Below are 11382 nucleotides of genomic sequence, written 5' to 3'. Positions count from 1 at the left end.
CAGTCCATTCCATAAACTGCAGAAATTTGGGAACATCCCCTGACAGCCTCGAGGGAGAGAGAGACCACTCGAACTCAGGCAGAGGAGTGAGGGAGATCGGCTGTCACACATGACATCTTTAGCCAGAGGGTGGCGAATCTGTGGAATTCATTGCCACAGACAGCTGTGGAGTCCAAGTCATTGAGTATATTTAAAAAAGAGGTTGATAGGTTCTTGATTAGTCGGGGCATCAAAGGTTACTGGGAGAATGTAGGAGAACAGAGTTGAGAGGAAAGACAAATCTGATGAAGCAGACTCAATGGGCTGAATGGCCTAATTCTGCTCCTATGTCTGATAGTTTTTTAAAAGTGAGAGTGAGTAAGTTTTATAGGGGATGTATAGGGCAATTTTTTTTATGCTGAGCAGTTGGTGCCTAGAACTGCTAGAGGTGGTGGCCAGAAACAGCCACCATCATCCCAAGTGGAGTTTATTGTCAGCAGCATAAGTACATGACCGCACAGGTGTAATGAAAAACTTACTTGCAGCAGCATTACAGACACAAAGTGGTGTCTAACAGGCTGTTGGGTAGGCAGGGAATGGAGGAATATGGGTGATGTGCAGCAGAAGAGATCAGTTTAATTTGTCATTATGCTCGGCGCAGATACTGCGGGCCGAAGGGCCTGTTTCTGCGCTTCCCGTTCAAACTCCACCCTACACCCCCACTTTATGCAGGTGCAATCTAGATTGCAGCATTTGGGGCTGTCTGCCCGCCTCGAAGGAGTTAAATGTGAATAAGCCTCTCACTAATATGTGAGTTATGTCAACACGCTTCGATACAGCGTCCTAGATCTCCTATTTATCTTCCCGGATCAGTTGTGGAGCTCGCATCCTCTTTTCCCTGCCCTGCCTCCTCCCCTCGCTCCTCCTCCTCCTCCTCGGCTGTTGCTTGCGGAGGCTGTGGCGAGAGTGACCTAGCAGAGCGGATTCCGCAGTCCGGGACTCGGGTCGCCGGCTGACCTCGCCTGACAAGAGCTTTATTACCATCCCCACTCGACCATTTTAAGTCCGTGCGGCCAAGCCCGTCTGATCCGAAGTGGGAGATGCTGTCATCCTGTTTATTGCGGTGAGTTTGCAGCTGCCTCGGGCTATTTACCACGTATTGTACACACTCGAGTTTAATTGAGAAAGATATATACATTTTATTAGGTTTTAAAACAGGACCTCTCTCACTTTAAAACTTAAAGAGTTAGAATAGAGGATGCTAACTTGCTTTATGAAGTGTGCGATTTAGTAGAAAGGTCCAAGAATTTATTTCAGCGGCTGACAATTGTATTCTATGATTGAGTTGGAAAAATAAGCCTGGAGACAAGCGCATAACTATTTGTGGTGTGGTCCTCTGTAGCAATACATTTCAGATTGGCTCCAGACGCCGTATTCCTCACGATAGCGGAGGGTCACTGAGGTTAACCCTGCTCTATTACGCGCAGACTGCAAATAACAGGTGAAGTTCGTGGTGGGAAGCTGTCGTTGGGATTGGATGCAAGACCGTGTGCGGCGGGACCTCAGTCACTGACTGCAGCACAACCCACGCAAGGGGGAACCTCATTCTCTTGCGAGGTCCCCCCCGCCGTTTTGTGCAAGTCAGGGCGCAAAGGCTTACCCAGTGCGAAATTGTCGCTTACCGCTTTGGAGAAAGCCGTTCTCCCGTTCTGTGCAGAAGACTGTTGAATGATCGAGCCAGCATAGCGCAGGAGGATCACAGAACGGTGCGGATGATTTTGTTCCTAATTCATCCCGGCATGAACGTACACTCACTGGCCACTTTATTAGGTACCTCCTGTACCTAATAAAGTGGCTACTGAGTGTCTGTTCGTGGTCTTCTGCTGCTGGAGCCCATTCACTTCAAGGTTCGGCGTGTTGTGCGTTCAGAGATCTCTTCAGCACACCTCTGTTGTAAGGGACGGTTATTTGAGTTATTGTCGCCTTCCCGTAAGTTTTGAACCGGTCTGGACATTCTCCTCTGACCTCTCATTATCAAGGCGTTTTCGCCGACAGAACTGCCGCTCACTGGATGTTTTTTTTTTGGTTTTACGCACCATGCCCTGTAAACGCTAAGAGACAGCTGTGCGTGAAAATCCCTGATCGGCTTTTCTGAAATACTCAAACCACCCCGTCAGGCACCAGCAATCATTCCGGGTCAAAGCCACTTAGATTGCATTCCTTCCCCATTCTGATGTTTGAACTGAACCTTTTGACCATGCCTGCATGCTTTTTTGAAATGAGTTGCTGCCAATTGTTTGGCTGATTAGATATTTGTGTTAACTAGCAGGCATACTTAATAAAGTGGCCACTGTTTGTAGGTGTGGCATTAAAAGGTAATAAAACTGTTTATTTCCTTTAAGGAAGAATATCAATGTTTATCAAAGAGAAACATGCTTAATGTTTCATTGACTTCTTCACAAATGCTAACTGACCCCCTGAGCTTTTCCTGCATTGTTTTGCTTTTGATAGAGAGCATTTGCAGTATTTGGATTGGGACAAATATTGATTTTCCAGTTTTGCTAATTGGCCCATTGCTTCACCCCACCATCTCCAGTCCTATACACAACCTAACGTGCAATGAAATACTGGAAGTACTCAGCATGTCAGGCAGCATTGTTACTCTGGATTTCTAGCATCTGCAGAATCTCTTGTGTTTATGATGCTATACATAGGCTTCTTACTTACACCAATGAACTGCACTAACAGCATCTTCTTGTGCTTAAACATTGGAAATAAAACCGGGAAATGTTGCAAATACACTGCAGTCCAGGCAGTGCCTGTGGAGAGGGAAGCAGCTAATGTTTCAGGTCAACCACCTTTCATGAGTCATCGAGGAATACAGTGTAGAAACAGGCTCTTCAGCTCAACAGGTCCATGTTGACCACAGCATCCTCCCTGTTAGTCCCAGTTGCCTAAATTTGGCCCATAATCCAACAAACCCCTCCCTCTACGTACTGATTTGAATGTTGGAATTGTCCCTGCCTCAACAACTTTCTCTGCCACCTATTCCAGGCACTCACCATCCTCTGGAAATTACCTCTCAGGTCAATTTTAAACCTTTCTCCTCTTCCAGTGAAAGTTCTGTGAGATTAACTCTGAGTCCTGCTCCGTAGATGTGTCTGACATTGTGTTCAGTTTCTATATTTATTTTGTGTCTGCTACAGCTGTAGTTTTCTGCTTTTTGATTAGGGTGGCTGCTCATCCAGGCATGGGTACAGCTCTGATATACAAACAGACCTGGCAGTGGTCCCACAGATGTGTTTATTTATTCATGGGCAAAGCCATTTATTGTCCTTGAACTGAAGGCTTTGCTGGGCCATTTCGGGGAATATTTAAGAGTCCTCAGCATTGCTATGGGATTGCAGGTCACAAAGCTCAGATTATTCAAAGTACATTTGTTATCAAAGTAAATACAACCTTGAGATTCATCTCCTTACAGGCAGCCACAAAACAAAGAAATCCAATAGAACCCAGTTAAAAAAGAAGGCCATCAAGTACCCAATGTGCAGGAAAAAAAAACAAATCATGCAAACAATAAAAGAAAGCAAATAGCATTCAGAACTGAAGCTCATGAATGTGATGAAGCTAGTCATCACTGCAGCCTATTCAGGAGAATGTATTTGAAAATAGATATAGAACATATACTGTAGGCCCTCCAATCCATAATGCTGTGCTGAACTTTTAATCCAATCTAAGACAAATCTTACCCTTCTCTCCCACAAAGCCCTTATTTTTCTGTCATCCATGTGCCAGATTGAATATGGGCAGCAGAATTATTTTTGTTTCACTGAAACATGCAGGATTTTGCAAAAAAAAGAACAACATAAGGGCGTAACCTTAAACCCAAAACTTGCAGACTGCCCCAAGCACGTCTCAAGCTGTGTTGGTTGTGGATGCAAACAAAATATTTCACTGTGTATTTCGCTGTACATGTGACAGATAAAACTAATCTTAAATCTTGAAGCTGGGGTCAGCAGAACATTAACAACATTGCAGTGTTTTCTCGCCACTGTCATGAATTGTTAGCCTAGAGTGGGCTGAAATTTTGTCTTGATTCAACTGCTTCCAGGACTCTTTCAAAGATGCACAGGCTCAAGGGTCTGGGTTCTCTGTCTCTGTCTCTCTCCAAGAGAGAGCAGTTGGCACGTTAGTGGTATTGTGGATAGTGTAGAAGGTTGCTGTAGATTACAACTGGACATTGATCAGTTGCAGAGCTGGGCTGAGAAGTGGCAGGTGGAGCTCAATCTGGAAAAGACTGAAGTGATACAGGTTGGAAGGTCGAACAAAGTCAAAATATAAGGTTAATGGCAAGGTTCTTAACCTCAAAGTTGCTGTGCTAGTTGACAGGGTTGTTAGAAAGGTGTATGGTGTGTTGGCCTTCATTAGATGGGGGGATCGAGTTCAAGAATGTGAGGTAATGTTCCAGCTCTGCTTAGACCACACTTGGAATACTGTGTTTGGTTCCAGTCACCTCATTATAGGAAGGATGTGGAAACTTTAGAAAGGGTGTAGGGGAGACTCACGAGGATGTTGACTGGATTGGAGGGCATGTTTTATGAGGATAGGCTGAGCAAGCTGGGGCTTTTCTCTTTGGGGTGTAGGAGGATGAGAAGTGACTTGATAGAGATGTACAAGCTAAGTGGCAGAGATAGAGTGGACCGCCAGCACCTTTTTCTTCAGGGTGGAAAAGGCTAACACAAGGGGCTATAATTTATTAGACATCTATTAGGGCCAGTAGGTGTACTTGAACAGCTGTTGCCAATACTGCATTAACTTTGTACCTCTGGCATTGTTCAGAGATCTCCGCATGAATGCATTGTCAAGACTGCAGCTGTGTCACGTTGCAGGCGTTGAACCAGGCCACCATCTGAGCCACGCCTAAATATTTGGTGTTGCGTTGGGTTTTATGGTGCTGCATCAGCGCTGTTCTCAGACCTATGCCACTTGGCCAGTGATGCAGCGACCTGAGGATTTGGTGATCCTGAGGGAAATAGGTTAAAAATTGCACCAGGGTTCAGGGAGCTGAAATGTAATTAATTACATAATTCTGTAATTAAAAACTAGCACCAGTAATATTAGCAGTGAAATAATACCAGCACTGGAGGAAGTCTGAAAGAGATACTCTAAGGGAGTCATAAACACAAAAGGTTCTGTGGATGTTGGAAATCCAGAGCAGCACACACTGAAGGAACTCAGCAGGTCAGGCAGCATCTATGGAGAGGAATAAACAATTGATGTTTTGGGTTGAGACACTTCAGCAGGACTGGAAAGGAAGGGGGAAGATGCCAGAATATGAAGATGGGGGAAGGGGAAGTAGTACAAGTTGGAAGACAGTAGGTGAAGCCAGATGTGGTGGAAGTTAGGTAGATGGGGGACAGTGATGAAGTGAGAAGATGGGAGGTGATAGGTGGAAGGGCTGAAGAAGAAGGAATCTGATAGGAGAGTGGACCACAGGAGAAAGCGAAGGAGGCGGGGCATCTGAGGGAGACGATGAGGAGAAGAGAAAAGATGAGTGGAGAGCCACAATGGGCAGCGGAAAAAGAGAGAAGAGGGAAGGGTATGAAATTATGTTGGAGGCTACCCTGAGGGAAGGCGGGGGGGGGGTTTCTCCTCCACCCTGAGGGTGTAACATCGTGGCAGTAGAGGATGCCGTAGACTGACATGTCAGAACGGGAATAGGAGGGGAATTAAAATGATTGGCCACCAGGAAATCCTGCGTGTTGCATATGGAGCGAAGGTGCTCAACAAATCTGATATCATTCTCTCTCCCTGATCTCTCGTGTCCTGCTGATTTGTCAGTGTTTCAGGATTAGCAGTGGCAGAGGAGACCATGGGGGGACCTGAAGATTTTGAGAGCTCCCCAGTCTGTTCTGCTTGATCCACCAGCAGCAAATTGTGGAGAATAGTTGCAGGTCCAAACTGCTTCTCAACTGGTGGGGAATGACAGTAGGAAGGAATTGGAAGTTGTACAGAATAATCCAGAGAAAAGCATAAAAAAATCTTTCAAAAATGCTTCCTTAGGGAAAACTCCTGCAAATGTGTAATCAAGGATTGTGTCATTAATCAAAAGCTGACTATTCCTACAAGCTGGCAAAAAAAAAAGTGCCTGGTTAAGCAGTAATAAAATATGGCTATCATCTCTCTGGAGGAAAACAGTTACTTTCACATGAAAGGCATCAATAGTACCTTTCAAGAATGTTAAAGTGGCCTAGAGCATAAACGTGTACTCTGGTATAATGCCTCTGGAATTAAGGTAGTATAATCAAAATGCATATCGACAGTAATGTGTTTCAGATTATTGTACCCAGTAGATAAAAACACAGAATCTCATTGCAAGTAATAGATTTCATGCTAAACCATCAATGCCAATTTCCTTTAATGTGTTAGAGAACAAATAAAAGAAAACTTGTATTTATGTACTGCTTTTCACAATGTATTGATCTCCTGAAGTATATTCCAAGCAAGTGATGTAATATTTGGAACCGTGCTAGGAAATACAGCAGTCAATTTGTGCAAGCCATGCTCCCATAACCAGCAATCTGATAATAACCAGATAAAATGCACTTATGGTGGTAATTGATTGATAAAGCTTGGTCAGTAGGCCAGGGGCAATGCATTTGCTGTTACTCAAAGTAATGGCATGGGACTTGGGTTGTCCTGAGAAAGCAGACAACTTGAGATTGATGAGGGTAGGGCAGTGGTTGTTGTCTGCACAGATTTTAGTAAGGCATTTGTTGAAGTCCCTCATGGGAGGCTAATCCAGAAGATTAAGATGCACGGGGTCTGCATTGAATTGGCTGTTTGGATTCAGAACTGGTTTGCGCATAGAAGACAGAGGGTAATGGTTGAAGGGATTTATTCGAGCTGGAGGTCTGTAATTAGTGGCATTTTGCAGGGATCTGTGCTGGGACCTCTGCTGTTTGTGATGTATATAAATGACCTGGATGAAAATGTAGATAAGTGGGTTAGTAAGTTTGTGGAAGATACCAAGATTGGTGAAGTTGTGGATGGTGTAGGAGACGGGTAAAGAATACAGCACAATATATAAACGTCTGTAGATCAGTTGCAGATATGGGCACAGAAATGCCAGACAAAGTTTAATCCAGATAAATATGTGTTGCCCCTTGCTAGGGAAAATGCAAGGAGATGGTACACCGTTAAGGGCAAGATCCTTAACAGTGTTGCTGAGCAGAGAGATCTTGGGATCCAAGAAGGGACAGAGTTGTCTCTATTTCCTGAGGAGACTGAGGTCCTTTAACATCTGCCAGACGATGCTGAGGATGTTCTATGAGTCTATGGTGGCCAGTGCTATCATGTTTACTGTTGTGTGCTGGGGCAGCAGGCTGAGGGTAGCAGACACCAACAGAATCAACAAACTCATTCGTAAGGCCAGTGACGTTGTGGGGATGGAACTGGACTCTCTCACGGTGGTGTCTGAAAAGAGGATGCTATCTAAGTTGCATGCCATCTTGGACAATGTCTCCCATCCACTCCATAATGTACTGGGTGGGCACAGGAGTACATTCAGCCAGAGACTCATTCCACCGAGATGCAACACTGAACGTCATAGGAAGTCATTCCTGCCTGTGGCCATCAAACTTTACAACTCCTCCCTTGGAGGGTCAGACATCCTGAGCCAATAGGCTGGTCCTGGACTTATTTCATAATTTACTGGCATAATTTACATATTACTATTTAACTATTTATGGTTCTATTACTATCTATTATTTATGGTGCAACTGTAACAAAAACCAATTTCGCCCGGGATCAATAAAGTATGACTATGACTAAGTTCATAGCTCCTTGAAAGTGGCTACACAGATTGATAAGGTGGTTAAGAAGGCTTATGGAATGATTGCTTTTATTAGTCGAGGTACTGAGTTCAAAAGTCAAGAGGTCGTGTTGCAACTTTACAAAACTTTGGTTAGGCCACATCTGGATTAGTACACACAGTTCTGGTTGCCCCAGAATAGGAAAGATGTTGATGCTTTGGAGAGAGTGCAGAAGAGGTTAACCAGGATGCTGTTTGGTTTAGAGGGCATGTGCCATCACGAGAGATTGGATAAACTTGGTTTGCTTTCTCTGGAGCTGTGGATGCTGAGGGGAGATCTGACGGAGACTTATAAGATAATGAGAGGCATAGATGGAGTAGACAGGGAGTATCTGTTTCCCAGGGTTGAAATGTCTAATACCAGAGGGCATGCATTGAAGGTGAGGGGGGTGGGCTCAGAGGGGATGTGGGGGTAAGTTTTTTACTCAGAGAGTGGTGGATGCCTGGAATGTGCTGCCTGGTTTGGTGGTAGAGGCAAATACATTAGAGGCTTTTAAGAGATGTTTAGATAGCCACATGGATGTAAGGAAGATGGAGGGATATGGACATTGTCTACGTAGAAGGGATTAGAGTTTGGGTGATTTTTAATTTGCTTTTTTTAGCTGGTTTGGCACAACATTGTGTGCTGAAGGTCCTGTTCCTGTGCTGTACTGTTCTATGTTTAGATTACATCTGTTTGCTGGTGCAGAATTAGCCACATGGTGTCAGCCCACAACCTAAGGGATGAAGAAGAATATGAAGAGGACAACATCAGGTAGGAAATAGTGATCAGCTTGTATCTTCAAAGCCTGTTATTTGAAGAACTGTTTGGAGAAGGTTGTCAGTGGTTTGTAGACAAACCACAGGGAGCAGGAGATGGCTAGATAGAAGGACGAGATAGATCATCTGGTTAAGTGGAGTGGCAGCAAAAAGCTTGCACTCAACATCAGTAAGACTACAGAGTTGATTGTGGACTTCAGAAAGACTAAAATGAAGGAACACACACCAGTCCTCATTGTGGGATCAGAAGTGGAAAGAGAGAGCAATTTCAAATTCCTGGGTGTCAACATTTCTACTGATCTGTCCTGGGCCCAATATATAAATATGGTTACAAAGAAGGCATAGCGATGGCTATGTTTCATTTGGACTTTGAGGAGATTTTGTATGTTACCAAAGGTACTTGCAAATTTCTACAGGTGTATCATGGAGAGCATTCTAACTGGCTGCCTCCCCATCCGGTATGGGGTGGGGGACACTACACAGAATCGAAATAATCTCCACGAAGTTGTAAACTCAGTCAGGTCAGGTCCATATGGGCACTGGCCTCCCTAACATCCAGGTATCTTCAAGGACCAATGCTCCAAAAAGGCAGTATCCTCATTAAGGACCCCCATCACACAGGACATGCCCTACCATCAGGGAGGAGGTACAGGAGGGTGAAGGCACGCACTCAATGATTCAGGAATATCTTCTTCCCCATTACCATCAGATATTGAATCCATGAACACTAACTCACTACATTTTCCCCCCTTTTGCACTATTTAGTTATCTCTTTAAATATACTGTATATATACTTGCTGTAATTTAGTTATGTTTTGCAATGTAGACCATACGACCTAGGAGCAGAATTAGGCCATTCATCCCATTGAGTCTGCTCCACCCTTCAATCATGACTGATCCTTTTTTCCTTCTCCTCCCCAGCCCCAGATCCCAGCCTTCTCCCTGTAACCTTTGATGCCATGTCCAATCAAGAACCTATCAAGCTCTGCCTTAAATACATCCAACAACCTGGCCTCCACAACTGCATGTGGCAACAAATTCCACAAGTTCACCATCCTTTGGCTAAAGAATCACTGTTTTGAAATGGCGCCCCTCTATCCTGAGGCTGTGGCCTCTTGTCCCAGACTCCCCCACCATGGGAAACATCCTTTCCACATCTACTGTCTTGGCCTTTCAACATTCGAAAAGTTTCAATGAGATCCCCTCCTCATCCTTCTGAATTCCAGCGAGTGCAGACCCAGAGCCATCAAATGTTTGTCCTATGATAACCTTTTCACTTCTGGAATCATCCTTGTGAACCTCCTCTGGACCCTCCCCAATGCTGGCACATCCTTTCGAAGATCAGGGGCCCGAAACTGTTCACAATACTCAAGGCGAGGCCTCACCAGTGCCTTATAAAGCCTCGGTCTCACATCCAATGTACTGCTGTGGTGTAACAAACTTCATGATGCATGCCAGTGATATTAAACCTGATTCTGAAGATTAATAAAAACAATGAGTGTCAGAAATACTCAGTAGGTCAGGCGGCATCCAATGGAAGAGAAATGGAGTTTTACCTTTTCCATATGTCACCTCTCAGTTTCTCACTTCATCCCACCTCCCTTCCCTCTCACATGGCTTCATCTATCACCTCTACTTTGCACTTTATACCCACTTCCCCCCACACTCTGATTCTGGATTCTTCCCCACCCCCCTTTTCCAGTTCTGATGAAGGATCTCAGGCTGAAATATCAACAATTTATTCCCCTCCATGGATGCTGCCTGAGCTGCTGAGTTCCTCCAGCATATTGTGTGTGTTACTCTAGATTTCCAGTATCTGCAGAATCTCCTGCGTTAACAGTTTCAGGTCAAGAACCCTTCAACAGAGCTGGGAAGGAGAGGATAGAAGCTGGGAAAGGTCAGGGAGGGGAGACAATCTCTGATAAAGCCAAAACCAGGATGACCATGGTGATAAACTGTAAACAAGGCCATCTGTGCAATGAGTGAATGGGAACAGTTAGAGAACATAAGAAGCTTGATTTCAGTAGCACATGAAAAATATATTTACATTTAAAAGATTATTGGATTTTGGGTGTAAGAATATTCTTTTCAAAGGCTTTTCCTGATATTCATTTGTTTCTCATTTCACATCAGTTTAGAGCAGATTTTCAATGTTATCTCTCTTCAATAAATGCAGGCAGATTGCACTTTGGATTTGAGTGGCGATTTGGATGGAAACTTCCATCAAAATTTGGATGGGTTTGGGCAGTGATTTTTTTTTATGCCCATTTCACATGGCATTCACCAAATGTAAAATCTGACATCCATAATATATTAATAATTATAATATATTATCATATCAAAAAATAGCAAGTTCTCAGACTACTTCAATTTCTTTATTAAAATGTATTGAAATTACATTAAAATGAGTTAATAGAACTGTATTGTAGTATAATAGGAGAGTCTAGGACCAGAGGGCACAACCTCAGAATAGAAAGATGTCCCTTTAGAACAAAGAAGAGGAGAAATTTCTTTAGTCAGAAGATGGTGAATCTATGGAATTCATTGCCACAAATGCCTGTGGAGGCCAACTCATTAGGTCGTTGATTAGTAAGGTCACCAAAGTTCTTGGGGAGAATGGGCTTGAGAGGGATAATAAAACAGCCATAACTGAAGGGATGTGCAAACTCAATGGGCTGAATGGCCTAATTCTTCTCCTTCGTCTTATAATCATATGATAATTAGAAACTTAAGATTATATTCAAAAACTTCTAGAAAGTATTCTTCTGTAT

At 43.8% G+C, this 11382-nt stretch overlaps 1 protein-coding gene across 1 annotated transcript in view; it reads left to right on the top strand.

Annotated features, from left to right (window-relative positions):
- Positions 1-711: 711 nt before the first annotated feature.
- The window catches only part of LOC134355757 (synaptic vesicle glycoprotein 2B-like), a 201650-nt gene continuing 190979 nt past the window's right edge, over positions 712-11382 (top strand). Inside the window, exon 1 of the mRNA XM_063066120.1 lies at positions 712-1102. The gene's annotated coding sequence lies outside the window, so the exon portion shown is untranslated. The remainder of the gene's footprint in view (positions 1103-11382) is intronic.

The sequence above is a fragment of the Mobula hypostoma genome, chromosome 13 (assembly GCF_963921235.1).
Source record: "Mobula hypostoma chromosome 13, sMobHyp1.1, whole genome shotgun sequence".
Lineage (NCBI taxonomy): Eukaryota > Metazoa > Chordata > Chondrichthyes > Myliobatiformes > Myliobatidae > Mobula > Mobula hypostoma.
Note: the sequence above shows the minus strand (reverse complement) of the source record. Positions and strands in the feature narration are given on the sequence as shown.